Here is a 15,689-nt window from a genome sequence, read left to right on the forward strand (position 1 = left end):
CGGCCATCTGTTCGTGACCTCAAGCTGAAGCGAACTTGGGTTCTGCAGCAGAACAATGATCCAAAACACACCTGCAAGTCCACCTCTGAATGGCTGAAAAAAAAAACAAGTTGAAGACTTTGGAGTAGTCAAAGTCCTGACCTGAATCCTATTGAGATGCTGTGGCATGACCTTAAAAAGGACAGTTCTTGCTCGGAAATCCTCCAATGTGGATGAATTACAACAATTCTGCAAAGATGAGTGGGCCAAAATTCCTCCACAGCGCTGTAAAAGACTCATTGCAAGTTATCACAAACACTTGATTGCAGTTGTTGCTGCTAAGGGTGGCCCAACCAGTTATTAGGTTGTAGGGGGCAATCACTTTTTCACACAGGGCCATGTGGGTTTGCATTTTGTTTTCCCTTAATGATAACAACCTTCATTTCAAAACTGCATTTTGTGTTTACTTGTGTTATCTTTGACTAATATTTAAATTTGTTTGATCTGAAACATTTAAGTGTGACAAACATGCAAAGAAATCAGGAAGGGGGGCAAACACTTTTTCACACCACTGTATAGTTTGCCAGTTTTTTCCACCGAAGAGTAATTAAATTGAGTTAAGGAGGAAACTGATGCCTTTGCAGTCAGAAGGGAGGACCCACTGGGCACATACATCAGTTCAATGTCTAGTTTGGATTTACATTTGGTTAAGTTGTCAACTAACGTGAATTCAAGATGAAATAAAAAACGAATCACCATGTCATCGGATTTAGTGAAAATAATACGAAATGCCATTATGTTGATTACTTTTTGCAAATCCAATCAGTTTTCCACGTTGATAAAACGTCATCACATTGATTATTTTGGTTGAAATTATGTGGTAACAACTCAACCGGTTTTTGCCCAGTAGGTATGTTTTAATAAGCCGGTCCATGTGGGGACACGAGTGTATTGCTGGCTGTGCGCATTAGTCAGGTATGACAAACTGCGTAAAAAGAATAATATTGCCATCTTGCGGCCGGTTGGGCTTCTTCTGCGGTAGATAAAAGTCAATTGGCGGTTTCCCTGCACTTCCAAGGCTTTGTAGGCCATACAGATTTCCTATTGCCTGTTTCCTTCCTCTCAATGCATTAAAACTTGTTTTGGGCGGGGCTAGGTTTGTTTATACGGTCATTTTTCGTGGACTTCAAAAGGAGATGGAATTCTCCTTCCTTGGCGATATCGATAGCGGTAATGGTTATTCTTGTAGCTCCACCTTTACTTCCACCTTATGTGATTCTGCGCTGCGGTGTGGGGCTGCTGTGTAGCCGATCTGTCGCGGTTCAATGTGAATCGGCTTGGACAGCCACTGCACTCGCTGAGGGTAAACAGTGTTGTGTCTTCTGTGAACGGGAGAGAACGAAATCGTGAATTATCCGATTATGTTATGTTGACAGCCAAACGGCGCATGTCTCTGAATATTTTATCTAACAAACCCAGAGAAGAGGAACTCATCTTGTAATTAAACATGGGAGGTCAGATAACAAGAAATACCTTGTGCGGTAAGGATATTTTACATTTTTAGGGGGCGGTATATTCGACTATAGATTGCATATGTTTAGTAATAATCAAATCGTTGCTGATGCCGATGGGATAGGCTACAACGAAAACCTTGTAGCAGAAATGGCATAAATCGAGGATGATTACATATTGACATAGTTAAGGGTCAGTTTATCCTTTAAAGCCATTAATGCACACATTTGGATTAGATAAAACAGGAAAGAAAGTCTGCAAGAATGAGTGGAAGTATTATGAATACTCTAGCTATGACTTCTTGTGTAATTTGTATGTAACATGCATGCTAACGTTATCACACACTTATAGCAATGCAATATTTTGTTATCTGCAGAAACGTGAATGTAGTTTAGATCAAGAATGAACTTCCATATTTGCAGTTGCAATTTGGCTGATGGTATTTATACTTTCGTGAATAACACTTGCACTTGACTTTGTTTCCCCCTTAGGCCGACTAGCTCTGACAGATAACTACATACTTAGATAAAAAATGTCCTTACTATGACTGATATGTGGTTGACCCTAGCGATCTTAAGATGAATGCACTAACTGTAAATCGCTCTGGATAAGAGCGTCTGCTAAATGTCTAAAATGTAAATGTAAATTTTCTTATCGACTACATTATCTTTGTGTGACAAGTTTTGTTGTAGTTAAAGAGCAACTGCCCCTTAAAACCAACTTCTCATTTGTAAAACAGAGTCAGAAACATTTATTCTACAAAGTGTAAATAAATAGGATAATGTTGGTCGTTTTGTGAGAACCTAAATGAAGGGTGTTTTTATTTTTTATCTTGCCCATATGCCTACAGCTGGCAGCACTCAATTAATAATCAATTCGGAGTGCAGCTGAAAGTGACCGGATCATAATGCCCGTTGGTGAATTTGGGTTGACTTGGAATATCCCTATGGGGCTAGTTAGGGACCATCGTAAATTACACAACTTCAAACCAACTGTAAATTGTAGAAATTCATATATACACTACCGGTCAAAAGTTTTAGAACACCTACTCATTCAAGGGTTTTTCTTTATTTTTACTATTTTCTACATTGTAGAATAATGGTGAAGATATCAAAACTATGAAATAACACATATGGAATCATGTAGTAACCAAAAAACAAATAAACATTTATTTTATATTTGAGATTGTTCAAATAGCCACCCTTTACCTTGATGACAGCTTTGCACACTCTTGGCATGCTCTCAACCAGCTTCACCTGGAATGCTTTTCCAACAGTCTTGAAGGAGTTCCCACATATGCTGAGCACTTGTTGGCTGCTTTTCCTTCACTCTGCGGTCCAACTCATCTCAAACCATCTCAATTTGGTTGAGGTTGGAGGAATGTGGAGGCCAGGTCATTTGATGCAGCACTCCATCACTCTCCTTCTTGGTAAAATAGCCCTTACACAGTCTGGAGGTGTGTTGGGTCATTGTCACAGACAGTGTCACCAGCAAAGCACCCCCACACCATAACACCTCCTCCTCCATACTTTACAGTGGGAAATACACATGCAGACATCATCCGTTCACTCACACCACGTCTCACAAAGACACGGCGGTTGGAACCAAAAATCTCAAATTTGGACTCCAGACCAAAGGACAAATTTCCACCGGTCTAATGTCCATTGCTCATGTTTTTTGGCCCAAGCAAGTCTCTTCTTCTTACTGGTGTCCTTTAGTAGCGGTTTCTTTGCAGCAATTCGACCATGAAGGCCTGATTCACACAGTCTCCTCTGAACAGTGGATGTTGAGATGTGTCTGTTACTTGAACTCTGTGAAGCATTTATTTGGGCTGCAATTTCTGAGGCTGGTAACACTAATTAACTTATCCTCTGCAGCAGAGGTAACTCTGGGCCTTCCATTCCTGTGGCGGTCCTCAGAGCCAGTTTCATCATAGCGCTTGATGGTTTCTGGGATGCACTTGAAGAAACTCTGAAAGTTCTTCAAATGTTCTGTATTGACTGACCTTCATGTCTTAAAGTAATGATGGACTGTCGTTTCTCTTTGCTTGTTTGAGCTGTTCTTGCCATAATATGGACTTGGTCTTTTACCAAAAAGAGCTAACTTCTGTATACAAATTCTCTAAAACTACATTGGAGGCGGCTTATGATAGAGCAATTAACATTAAGTTCTCTGGAACAGCTCTGGTGGACGTTCCTGCAGTCAGTATGCCAATTTCACACTCCCTCAAAACTTGAGACTTTTGTGGCATTGTGTTGTGTGACAAAACTGCACATTTGAGTGGCCTTTTATTGTCCCCAGAACAATGTGCACCTATGTAATGATCATGCTGTTTAATCAGCTTATTGATATGCCACACCTGCCAGGTGGATAGATTATTTTAGCAAAGGAGAAATGCTCACTACCAGGGATGTAAACAAATTTGCGCACCAAATTTGAGAGAAATACACATTTTATGTGTATGGAAAATGTCTGGGGTCTTTTATTTCAGCTCATGAAACATGGGACCAACACTTTACATGTTACGTTTATATTTTTGTTCGGTGTACAAATATTGAAAGCATTTAATGAGAACTAAAAGGTGTGCAACATGAAAATATCGTCTCATTTACATTGTGTAATTTATTGACAGTCCCTAACTATCCCCGGAGAAAGGCTATCCAAAGTCAAACCAATTTTGCCATGGTTGCACACGAGGTGGCTGAAGCTAATTGGTGAAATAATTTGTCTAACTCTTCACACCTGCGAACACACACACACAAGACACCCACATCAAACCCCGAAACCAACTCATGTTTGAATTCAGTCATGGCAGCTAGCATTTCTTAATGAACTAAATCTAAAATGAGGCCAAATCAGGAAGTGCAATCGCCCTTTAAGTATATCTGGGATGATTGAGTCAAATAACTTAAACTGGATTAGGAATGTACATTAAATGAAGTTATCAATGTGGAGAAATTGTTGAGTAAGTGTTCCTTCATTTTAATATTTGTTTTATATTTTACCTTGCCTGAGTGTTTGTAAACAGTGTACCTCTCATTGACTGCTGATGTCCAATCGAATTGTGAATAATGAAAAAAAGCATGATGGCAAAAACCTAAAATATTTCAAAGCACTATTTGTAGACTATTTCAAACCCCTTTATTCAGGCTACTTTTGGCTAATGTCCAGGATAAAAATATGCACCTATGTGATGCTGCAAAACCAGCCTTGATTAAGGGGAGGGTAGGCTATGCTTGTTTTTTTTAATGAAATGGGGCAGAAGCCAATTGTTTCTAAATACGAGATTCACCGGCACAAAAGGCACATCTCTCCTTCCATGGGCACTGTGTGCCATGGCTGGATAGGCTGCACTTCCGCTCTCAAAATCCATGCCATTATCAACTGCGTTATCATTATCAGCTGTGTTACCGTTAAGACCTGCTTTTTGTGGTCTTAAAACTTCCCGCACCTCAAATATTGCTACCCCTCCCACCTCAGCACAAACGAGCTGATGTTAGACAGCTAAATTGCTGAACCTGGCATTAGGGCTGGAAAATGCCAGTGCGCCAGTTTTTACATTGACACTGTACCTCCTTAGCACCAGCCGAATGTAAAGCCCTTAATTTGACATTGTGAATACAATATGGTACATTGATTTGTTATTACTTAATTTAAGACCATTGTTGTATATAGAGAACCATTCAACATTGTTATGTAACCAAGGGACAGACATTTGAATTAGGCTTGGGCGGTATACTGTGTATACCGTATACCGGGGTATTTGGAAAAAGTTTTTCAAAACCGTTGAAACTATTTCTTTGAATTGTTTTTATAAATTTTAATATTTGTAGCTGCTTTAAGTAAATACCTGAGGTCAATTTGTGCAATGCGCCATGCTCTACCCTGTAGCTCAGTTGGTAGAGGATGGTGCTTGCAACGCCAGGGTTGTGGGTTCGTTTCCCACGGGGGGCCAGTATGAAAATGTATGCACTCACTGTGAGTCACTCTGGATAAGAGCGTCTGCTAAATGACTAAAATGTAAATCTAAATAAAGAACATTGCGTTCTTAATTTCACCTGTCACATTATGAAGCTTATGGTTGTCATGGGCCTCTCACTCCACCGGGTTACCACCTTAATTTTCTTCCACTCTGCTCACCACTCTCTCTACTCAGCCTAACTAGCTCCACCTGTCCCTGCTCTGCTCTGCTCTAATTACTCTGCCAGCTGCGCTGCATTACCCACTACCTCTCCCAGTATTTAAGGCCCTGTCTTTCAGCTCTCCGGTGTCAGATCGTCTGCAAAGCTCACACCCGGAACCTGTTTGCTTGCGCTTCTGGCTCACCCTGGTTTTGTGACCCCGGACCTGCCTGTTTTTTGGATACTCTTCTGCCTCAGGAGATCCAGACCTGCTTCTGCCATTACGACTCCTGACTACTCTTCAATCCCGGTAACTCTGACCAGCCTTCTGCCTTGCTACTACGTATTTTGGATTTCCCTTGAACTGTACTGCTGCCTGGTTTCATTCCGCCCTGTTGTGTCTGTGTCTCCCCCCCCCAGGACTTCTGGACCACCCACCACCGGCTTCATAGGACGCATCGCTGCCACTGGGGGGGGCACAGACCCAACGCATTGGACGGGATCCCTGTTACCCCTGGAGCCTTCATTCACTCCCTACTTCCCTTTTCCCTTAAGTTTAATAAACTTTCTGGTGTGACGCAATTGTGGTCCTCTGGTCGTCTGTCTGAACCGTGACAGTACGATCTGACCATTATGGACTCAGCGCACACTTTCCCCGACATGGAAACCGATGAGCATGAGCAGCAGTTCCAGCAGCAGCAACAACAACTCGCCATGATCATTCAACTCCTCACCAACCTTACCCCAGCCAGTCTGCCCACCAGCCCAGCCCCCGAGTTACCTGCCCCGGTCATTGCAGCCGCTGCTCCGGAACCCAAGATTGGAAACCCCGAGCGGTTCAACGGCGATTCAACCCAGGTCCGGCCATTCCTGACTAGCTGCCGACTTCAGTTCTCCTTGCAGCCAAGGACCTTCGCCACGGAGGGGGCTAAAGTTGGGTATGCCATCACTCACCTGACGGGCCGAGCTCGACTCTGGGGAACAGCAGAGTTCGAACGTCAAACCCCCGCATGTGCAACCTTCGACCTGTTTGCTGAGGAGATGCTGAAGGTGTTTGACCTGGATTCACCCACCGCAGAGGCGTCTCGTGAACTGTTCAGTATTCGACAAGGCAGACGTACAGTCGCAGACCATTCCATCGACTTCCGAACCCTGGCTAGACGAAGTTCTTGGAACACACCATCGTTGGTGGACGCGTTCTTCCATAGTTTGGCTGACTATATCAAGGACGAGTTGGTCTCCCATGAACTGCCTTCCACTCTTGATGAAGCCATCGCACTGACTGTCAGGATCGACAGAAGGATACAGACCCGTCGTCGTGAGAGGGGGCGCCAAGGTCCACCTACTACCGGCATTCGGAGAGATCCGACTGGGCTCCTGTCATCTACTGCCACTCACCCAGGTCAGCTTGATCAGTCTGAGCCTATGGAGATTGGGCGAGCCTCCCTCACTCCTGCAGAGCGCCAGCGCCGCTTCACCTCAAACCTCTGCCTCTATTGTGGAGGTGAGGGACATCGTGTGGTAACCTGCCCTTTAAAGGGCCGAAGCTCACCGGGCATAGGGGGAGTCCGGTTGAGTTCAATGACCATCCAGTCCTCCGACCGCAAACCCCTGCTGCAAGTTCACCTCCACCTCTCTGACTCAACTCACACCCTGGCTGCTCTGGTGGATTCTGGCGCCGAAGCCAACATAATGGACATCAAGCTGGCACGCCAACTGGGACTGGAGAACCTCCGTTTGACACCTCCTATTCCTGCCCGGGCACTGGACGGACACTTACTCGGATCGGTCACTCATGTCACGGCCCCGGTCTTGATGGGTCTGTCCGGAAACCATCAAGAAACTATCCAGTTTCACCTGCTCCCCTCTCCAGGCCAACCCCTCATCCTGGGTTACCCATGGCTCCGCCGGCACAACCCTCAGCTCGACTGGGTGACCGGGGTGATCAGGGAGTGGGGAGAGGACTGCCACCGAACCTGCCTGCTTGCTGCCGCACTACCCCCTCGGCCAGTACCTACTAACTCCGCTCCTGACCTCTCCAATGTCCCAGAATGCTACCATGGTCTCAGAGAGGTGTTTAACAAAGCAAGAGCCACATCTCTGCCCCCTCACCGACCGTACGACTGTGCCATCGACCTCCTCCCTGGAACAGCTCCTCCAAAGGGTCGTCTTTATTCGTTGTCTGCTCCTGAAAGAAAGTCCATGGAGGACTACATCAATGGCTCTCTGTCCGCAGGATTAATCCGTTCATCTTCATCTCCTGCTGGTGCTGGCTTCTTCTTTGTGGGGAAGAAGGACGGATCTCTTCGCCCCTGCATCGACTACAGGGGACTCAACGACATCACAGTGAAAAACCGTTACCCTCTGCCTCTGCTCACCTCTGCTTTTGAGTTGCTCCAGGGAGCCACTGTTTTTACCAAGTTGGATCTCAGAAACGCTTACCACCTAGTGCGGATCCGGGAGGGAGATGAATGGAAAACCGCATTCAATACACCAACAGGCCACTACGAGTATCTGGTTATGCCTTTTGGCCTCACCAATGCTCCTGCTGTGTTCCAGGCTCTAGTGAATGATGTACTGCGGGACATGTTAAACAAGTTTGTCTTCGTTTACCTGGATGACATCTTAATCTACTCCAGAAACCTGTCTGAACACACCCGCCATGTCCAGCAAGTCCTTCATCGTCTTCTGGAGAATTCCCTCTACGCCAAGGCAGAGAAATGTGAGTTTCACGTCAAGACAGTGGCCTTCCTGGGGTACATAGTGGCAGAGGGAAGTATCCAAATGGATCCTGCCAAAGTATCAGCAGTCACTTCATGGCCTGTTCCGGAGAACAGAAAGAAGCTGCAACAGTTTCTGGGGTTTGCTAACTTCTATAGGAAGTTTATCCGGAACTACAGTACCGTTGCTGCCCCTCTCACTGCTCTAACCAGCACCAAGCAACCCTTCACCTGGACCCCAGCAGCCGACAAAGCCTTCAGTACCCTCAAGGTGAGGTTCACCTCCGCTCCCATCCTCCAGATGCCTGATGTGGACCGGCAATTCATTGTGGAGGTGGACGCCTCGGATGTGGGAGTTGGTGCTGTGATTTCTCAGTGGGCTGCGGAGGATAGGAAGCTCCATCCCTGTGCCTTTTTCTCACGTCGGTTGTCCCCCTCTGAGTGCAATTACGACATAGGGAACCGTGAGCTGCTGGCTGTGAAGCTTGCCTTGGAGGAGTGGCGTCACTGGCTGGAGGGGTCCGCCATTCCATTTCTCGTTTGGACCGATCATAAGAACTTGGAGTACATCCGCACGGCCAAACGGTTGAACTCCAGGCAGTCCCGCTGGGCCCTGTTCTTCACCAGGTTTAATTTCACTCTGTCATACCGGCCTGGATCACGCAACACCAAGCCAGACGCCCTCTCCCGTCAATTCCAGAAGGATGACACCCCCTCCAAGGACCCTGTGTCGATTCTGCCAAGTCCCTGCATCGTTGCAGCTCTGACCTGGGCTGTTGAGGAACAGGTGCTGGAGGCTCTCCGTAACCAGCCAGGTCCCAGCACTTGCCCAGCTGACCGCCTTTTTGTCCCCGAAGACCTGAGGTCCCAGGTCGTTCAGTGGGGACATGACTCCCGCCTAGCTTGTCACCCTGGCTCCACCCGCACTTACAACCTGCTCGCCCAGAGGTTCTGGTGGCCCTCTCTGAGGAAGGATGTACGGGAATTCGTCCAAGCCTGCCCCATCTGCAACCAACACAAGTCGTCCTGCCAGCCCCCAGCCGGATTGCTGCAGCCCCTGCCTGTGCCCAGACGTCCCTGGTCTCACATCGCCCTTGACTTTGTCACGGGGCTGCCCCCTTCAAGTGGCATGACCGTCATTCTCACCATCGTTGACCGTTTCAGCAAGATGGCACACTTCATTCCCCTCCCCAAGCTCCCAACCGCCAAGGAGACCGCCCAGGTGGTCCTGGAACACGTCTTCCGGATCCACGGACTGCCAAGGGATGTAGTTTCTGACCGTGGTCCACAATTCTCCTCCGCTTTTTGGAAGGAGTTCTGTCACCTGCTGGGAGCCACAGTCAGTCTGACTTCCGGATTCCATCCCCAATCCAATGGGCAGTCAGAGCGGGCTAATCAGGAGCTCGAGAAGGCACTGCGATGCATGACTTCACGCAACCCCCACTCCTGGTCGCAGCAATTGACATGGGTGGAGTACGCACACAATTCTCTGACCTGCTCTGCCATCGGTATGTCCCCTTTCCAATGTGTTTATGGATACCAGCCTCCTCTATTTGCCAGCCAGGAAGAGGAGGTTACTTGCCCATCTGCACTTGCTTTTGCCCGTCGATGTCGCCGCACCTGGTCACAAGCCCGAGCCACACTCCTCAGATCCGTTGCCAGCTACACTACCGGGGCCAACCGTCGGAGAATTCCTGCTCCCACCTACCATGTTGGTCAAAGGGTGTGGTTGTCATCGAAGAACCTGCCACTCAGGGTGGAGTCGCAGAAGCTGGCACCTCGGTTCATTGGCCCATTCCCTATCATAAGAGTGATTAGCCCAACTGCTGTCCGGCTCCAACTGCCTAATTCCCTGAGGGTGCACCCCACTTTCCATGTGTCTAAGATTAAGCCCATCCATGAGAGTCCGCTGGTCCCTGCTGCGCCTGGTCCTCCTCCTCCACGGCTCGTCGATGGTGGTCTGGTTTACACCGTCCGCCGCCTGCTTCAGTCCAGACGGAGGGGTAGGGGTCTCCAGTACCTCATTGACTGGGAGGGCTATGGACCTGAGGAGAGGACCTGGGTGCCAGCTAGTCGGATTGTGGATAGGACTCTCATCACCGCTTTCCACCAACGGCATCCTGATCAACCTGCAATCCGTAGGGGCCGCCCCAGAGGGGTCCCTAACCGTCCGGCCCGCTCGGCTTCCTGTCCTGTGCCTGATCCTGTCTCGGGACCTGTCCCATCTCCCGACCACGGCCCTCCGGCTTCCTCCGAGGATGAGGACGTTCACTCGGACCGTTCGGAGGAGTTCTAGCCCTCCTCCGGCTCCCCTCCTCCCGCCCGGCGTGGTGTTGCTCTTGGGACTTCTGGGGCCGTCCCTTGGGGGGGGGGTTCTGTCATGGGCCTCTCACTCCACCGGGTTACCACCTTAATTTTCTTCCACTCTGCTCACCACTCTCTCTACTCAGCCTAACTAGCTCCACCTGTCCCTGCTCTGCTCTGCTCTAATTACTCTGCCAGCTGCGCTGCATTACCCACTACCTCTCCCAGTATTTAAGGCCCTGTCTTTCAGCTCTCCGGTGTCAGATCGTCTGCAAAGCTCACACCCGGAACCTGTTTGCTCGCGCTTCTGGCTCACCCTGGTTTTGTGACCCCGGACCTGCCTGTTTTTTGGATACTCTTCTGCCTCAGGAGATCCAGACCTGCTTCTGCCATTACGACTCCTGACTACTCTTCAATCCCGGTAACTCTGACCAGCCTTCTGCCTTGCTACTACGTATTTTGGATTTCCCTTGAACTGTACTGCTGCCTGGTTTCATTCCGCCCTGTTGTGTCTGTGTCTCCCCCCCCCAGGACTTCTGGACCACCCACCACCGGCTTCATAGGACGCATCGCTGCCACTGGGGGGGGCACAGACCCAACGCATTGGACGGGATCCCTGTTACCCCTGGAGCCTTCATTCACTCCCTACTTCCCTTTTCCCTTAAGTTTAATAAACTTTCTGGTGTGACGCAATTGTGGTCCTCTGGTCGTCTGTCTGAACCGTGACAATGGTTGTCCCCGGTCACGTGGTGTTTGTTTACAAGCACACAACAACAAGAGTCACTCGCTGTTGTGCAGCATGCACCAGGTGATCTAATTACAACTAAATGTTTGCCAGCTAGATATCTTATAACTATTAAGTTACTGTCTAAAATGCTCTGCAGTTGTGCATTTAGTTTGCTAATTTAGTAGCTATATAGGTAAGTGGTTAGCTTCTTCCAAAATCAAGCATTTGCTTGGTAACAGCAGACAATCCCCTCCTGGATCAAGAGCCTTGCTGGATAATATTTGTTTTGTGCGTGCAGCAAACTGTGAGTAGAATTTTTGAGTTACTTGGATAGTTTAGGTCAGAAACTGTACAAAATGTTTACAATGCGCTCATTAGCATTTACTTAGCATTCTCTATGAGATTTTACATGTACTTGTTAGCATTGCTAACCTTCGGATTACAGAGTATCAGTGGGGTTTGAAAACAGCGCCCCTTGTGTTCAGTGCAGGTATTACCGAATATCCCGGTATGACACAAGGTCGGTATGAAGGTATGACAATCTGCATACCGCCCAAGCCTAATTTGAATACCTCTAGGCGCTAGTGTATACTTTAACAAATAAGCATCCTATGCCTGTTCAGCCCAAACAATTTATTGGAGTTATTTTGGCAGCCACAAACTAAAAGAGTTTCACAAATAGAGAAACAAACTCTGTAAAAGCACATTTGGTTCATTTCCTGATAAAATGTCCTCTTCAAATGATGCTATATTTACCTCCATGGATCTGGATACGAGAATGTTTACCCACTGCACAATAGTTCTGCCTTGAAATTGAAGCGGCTGTAAATAGCCTGTGGTCTTAAATGCCTCATGATGCTCTGTTGCCAATGTTAACACAGGAGGCTGCTGAGGGAAGGCTCATAATACCGTTTGGAATGGAGTGAATGGAATGGTATCACACACATGGAAACCATGTTTGATGTGTTCGATACCATTCCATTTATTCCGTTCCAGCCATTACTTTGAGCCCGTCCTCCCCAATTAATGGCTGCCTAATTGGTTTGTTTCCTGGGTACTCTGAAAAGCTCTTGACCCCTAGAAGTTATGAACTGATGAGCAAGAATAACTTTCTGTTCCTAAGGACATGTGTCTAGATTAGGCTATGGATACATACACACACACACACACACACACTTACATGCACACACAAGTTCTCACAAATACACACATATTTATTTTTATATAGGTATGCAAACATTCTCTAGTTGTTGATCCTTCGACATTTTGCTTTACAGGCTAGTGTTGACCTGCTCCCTCACCTTTACTAGTTAATACTGTCTGAAGGTTGGTAAAGGACTGCTATTTGTGACTGATATGTTAATTTGACAATCAGTTAAATGAAAGTCATAAAATAGCATGAGGTACATATGCCTCATTCCCACAAATTCGTCTGAAAAATGCATTATTTGGGATGATCTCACCAGAAATATCTCCATGATAACTCAATGTCCTTGGCATTGTTGTAATGATTTGAAGAGAGATGTGAAAATGTGTATGGGGAAGAGGAGATTAGTTTAACCAAGGGGAGTAGCCTAACTGTTGGTTTAGCGCTTACAGTGTTTTACAAAATGCCAGGATGTGAGAAGTAGATTTGGAGTCAATTACAGCTGCATTGAAGGATGTATGTGTAGGAGCCATGATGCATTCTTTAATATTTACTAGTCAGATACATCCCACAGTAGCTTTGTGGTAGTTTTAATTTTTTCATTCCCTGTTATGCACATTCATGTTTCTGTTCAGGAAAATGTATTATACAATATGTTTTTTGGATTTCCATTTGCTGCTTCCTCTAACATGCCCAAAGCTTTGAATAGCACATTGAATGGCAATCCTATTTTCTTGCTCTTAGGCATTCAGACTTTCTGTTTTTGCTGATGACTGCCTGCAACATATTCATAAAGACAGTCATTCATGCAGCCTTCATGCAATCATTTAAACATGAGGCACATCCAGAGATGTTGGTTTACTCATAAAGCTAACTGCTAGTCATCCTCACCATCACTAGTGTCGCTGTCACCATCTCTCTGACGAGTATCTTAGCAGTTTTACGGTTCATCACCAAAGTTAATATCCTGGCTACCTATTCTGTATTTATTTTGTTGTTAAGTACCTTCTCAAGGGCCTTTGGAATCATGCATTTCACATTAATTTATGACTCATTAATTTTGTCCCACTTGCAAGTATTGTATGAGGAAAACGTAACGTCATGACTATAACTACTGTTCCCTGAAGGAGGGAAACAAGGTGCAACATAATCAGTTTAAGGATCTACAATCACACCTGACAAGGCCAATGAAATTCGCGCCTTGCTGGAAGCCCCGCCTTCCATAAATGATAAGCATGAGGCTCAGATTAACGAATACTAAATGAAACAGCCAATGGCAGACCACCAAGACCTGATCCCGCAAGATTGTGGTGGTCTGGGTATTGCACACAAATTGCGCTGCCTAGTGACTTTCCCCTGTTCCAGCTGTAAGTACACTTGGAATAGGGACATCCAAGTGATAAAACCTCACAACATTCAGCCACATTGGAGGGTTTTCGAGCATGAACTGCCTTTTTAAAGTCATGCCACAGCATCTCAATAGGATTCAGGTCAGGACTTTGACTAGGCCACTCCAAAGTCTTCATTTTGTTTTTCTTCAGCCATTCAGAGGTGTACTTGCTGGTGTGTTTTAGATCATTGTCCTGCTGCAGAACCCAAGTTTGCTTCAGCTTGAGGTCAAGAACAGATGGCCGGACATTCTCCTTCAGGATTTTTTGGTAGACAGCAGAATTCATGGTTCTTCCAGGTTCTGAAGCAGCAAAACAGGCCCAGACCATCACACTACCACCACCATATTTTTCTGAAATGCTGTGTTATTTTTACGCCAAATGTAATGGGACACACACCTTCCAAAAAGTTCAACTTTTGTCTCGTCAGTCCACAGAGTATTTTCCCAAAGGTCTTGGGGATCATCAATATGTTTTCTGGCAAAAATTAGACGAGCCTTAATGTTCTTTTTGCTCAGCAGTGGTTTTCGTCTTGGAACTCTGCCATGCAGGCCATTTTTGCCCAGTCTCTTTCTTATGGTGGAGTCATGAACACTGACCTTAACTGAGGCAAGTGAGGCCTGCAGCTCTTTGGATATTGTTGTGGGGTCTTTTGTGACCTCTTGGATGAGTCGTCGCTGTGCTCTTGGGGTAATTTTGGTCGGCCGGCCACTCCTGGGAAGGTTCACCACTTTTCCATGTTTTCGCCATTTGTGGATAATGGCTCTCACTGTGGTTCGCTGGAGTCCCAAAGCTTTAGAAATGGCTTTATAACCTTTTCCTGACTGATGGATCTCAATTACTTTCTCTCTCATTTGTTCCTGAATTCTTTGGATCTCGGCATGATGTCTAGCTTTTGAAGATCTTTTGGTCTACTTCACTTTCTCAGGCAGGTCCTATTTAAGTGATTCCTTGATTGAGAACAGGTGTGGCAGTAATCAGGCCTGGGTGTGGCTAGAGGAATTGAACTCAGGTGTGATAAACCACAGTTGAGTTGTGTTATAACAGGGGGGCAAACACTTTTTCACAAAGGGCCATGTAGGTTTGGATTTTGTTTTCCCTTAATAATAACAACCTTCATTTCAAAACTGCATTTTGTGTTTACTTGTGTTATCTTTGACTAATATTTACATTTGTTTGATGATCTGAAACATTTAAGTGTGACAAACATGCAAACAAATAAGAAATCAGGAAGGGGGCAAACACTTTTTCACACAACTGTAAGTCTAGAGCAGGGCGTAAAGTCCCGACCCCTTTCCGGAATCAGGAAATACCAGCTGTACCAGCGGTCCTGTATCTGACATAGAAACCACTCGGATTGCCCGTGTCTGGAGATGGGAGGATATTTCCTCCCTCAAAATGGGCACTGAGGCCTTGGACAGTCGGCGTGATGACGCCGCAGAAGCGTGGGGGACGTGCAACAAATTTCAGACGGTACCCCAACGTCACTGTTCGCATGATCCAGAGCAACACTGCGCATGTGTGCCATTGGTTAGAGCAGTCAAGTGACATCTGAAGGGGCGCCACCTTGTGGACTGGGAGAGATTGGTTATTTTTCCCTTTCCACCACTCTCTACCACTGTGTCTGAATGTGGAGAAGGGACACTTTTCATTGAACCCACATGTGGAAGATACAACACTTCTGACACCCATGAACACTCTGGAATGTTGGGTTGACACAATTGTGTTTATGCACCAAGGTTTGCCTGAAGCCCGGTCCACTCTGGATTCGGGGGCTCCAGCAATCAGTGA

General features: G+C 46.4%; 1 pseudogene across 1 annotated transcript in view; it reads left to right on the forward strand.

Moving 5' to 3' along the window:
* The first annotated feature begins 1,405 nt into the window (after nucleotides 1-1,405).
* LOC311132630 (E3 ubiquitin-protein ligase NEURL1-like) overlaps nucleotides 1,406-15,689 on the forward strand; it is a 122,595-nt pseudogene continuing 108,311 nt past the window's right edge. Inside the window, exon 1 of the transcript in view lies at nucleotides 1,406-1,520. The product of the transcript in view is annotated as an E3 ubiquitin-protein ligase NEURL1-like (transcript). The remainder of the gene's footprint in view (nucleotides 1,521-15,689) is intronic.

The sequence above is a fragment of the Coregonus lavaretus genome, assembly GCF_964263955.1.
Source record: "Coregonus lavaretus genome assembly, chromosome: 1".
NCBI classification, from domain to species: Eukaryota; Metazoa; Chordata; class Actinopteri; order Salmoniformes; family Salmonidae; genus Coregonus; species Coregonus lavaretus.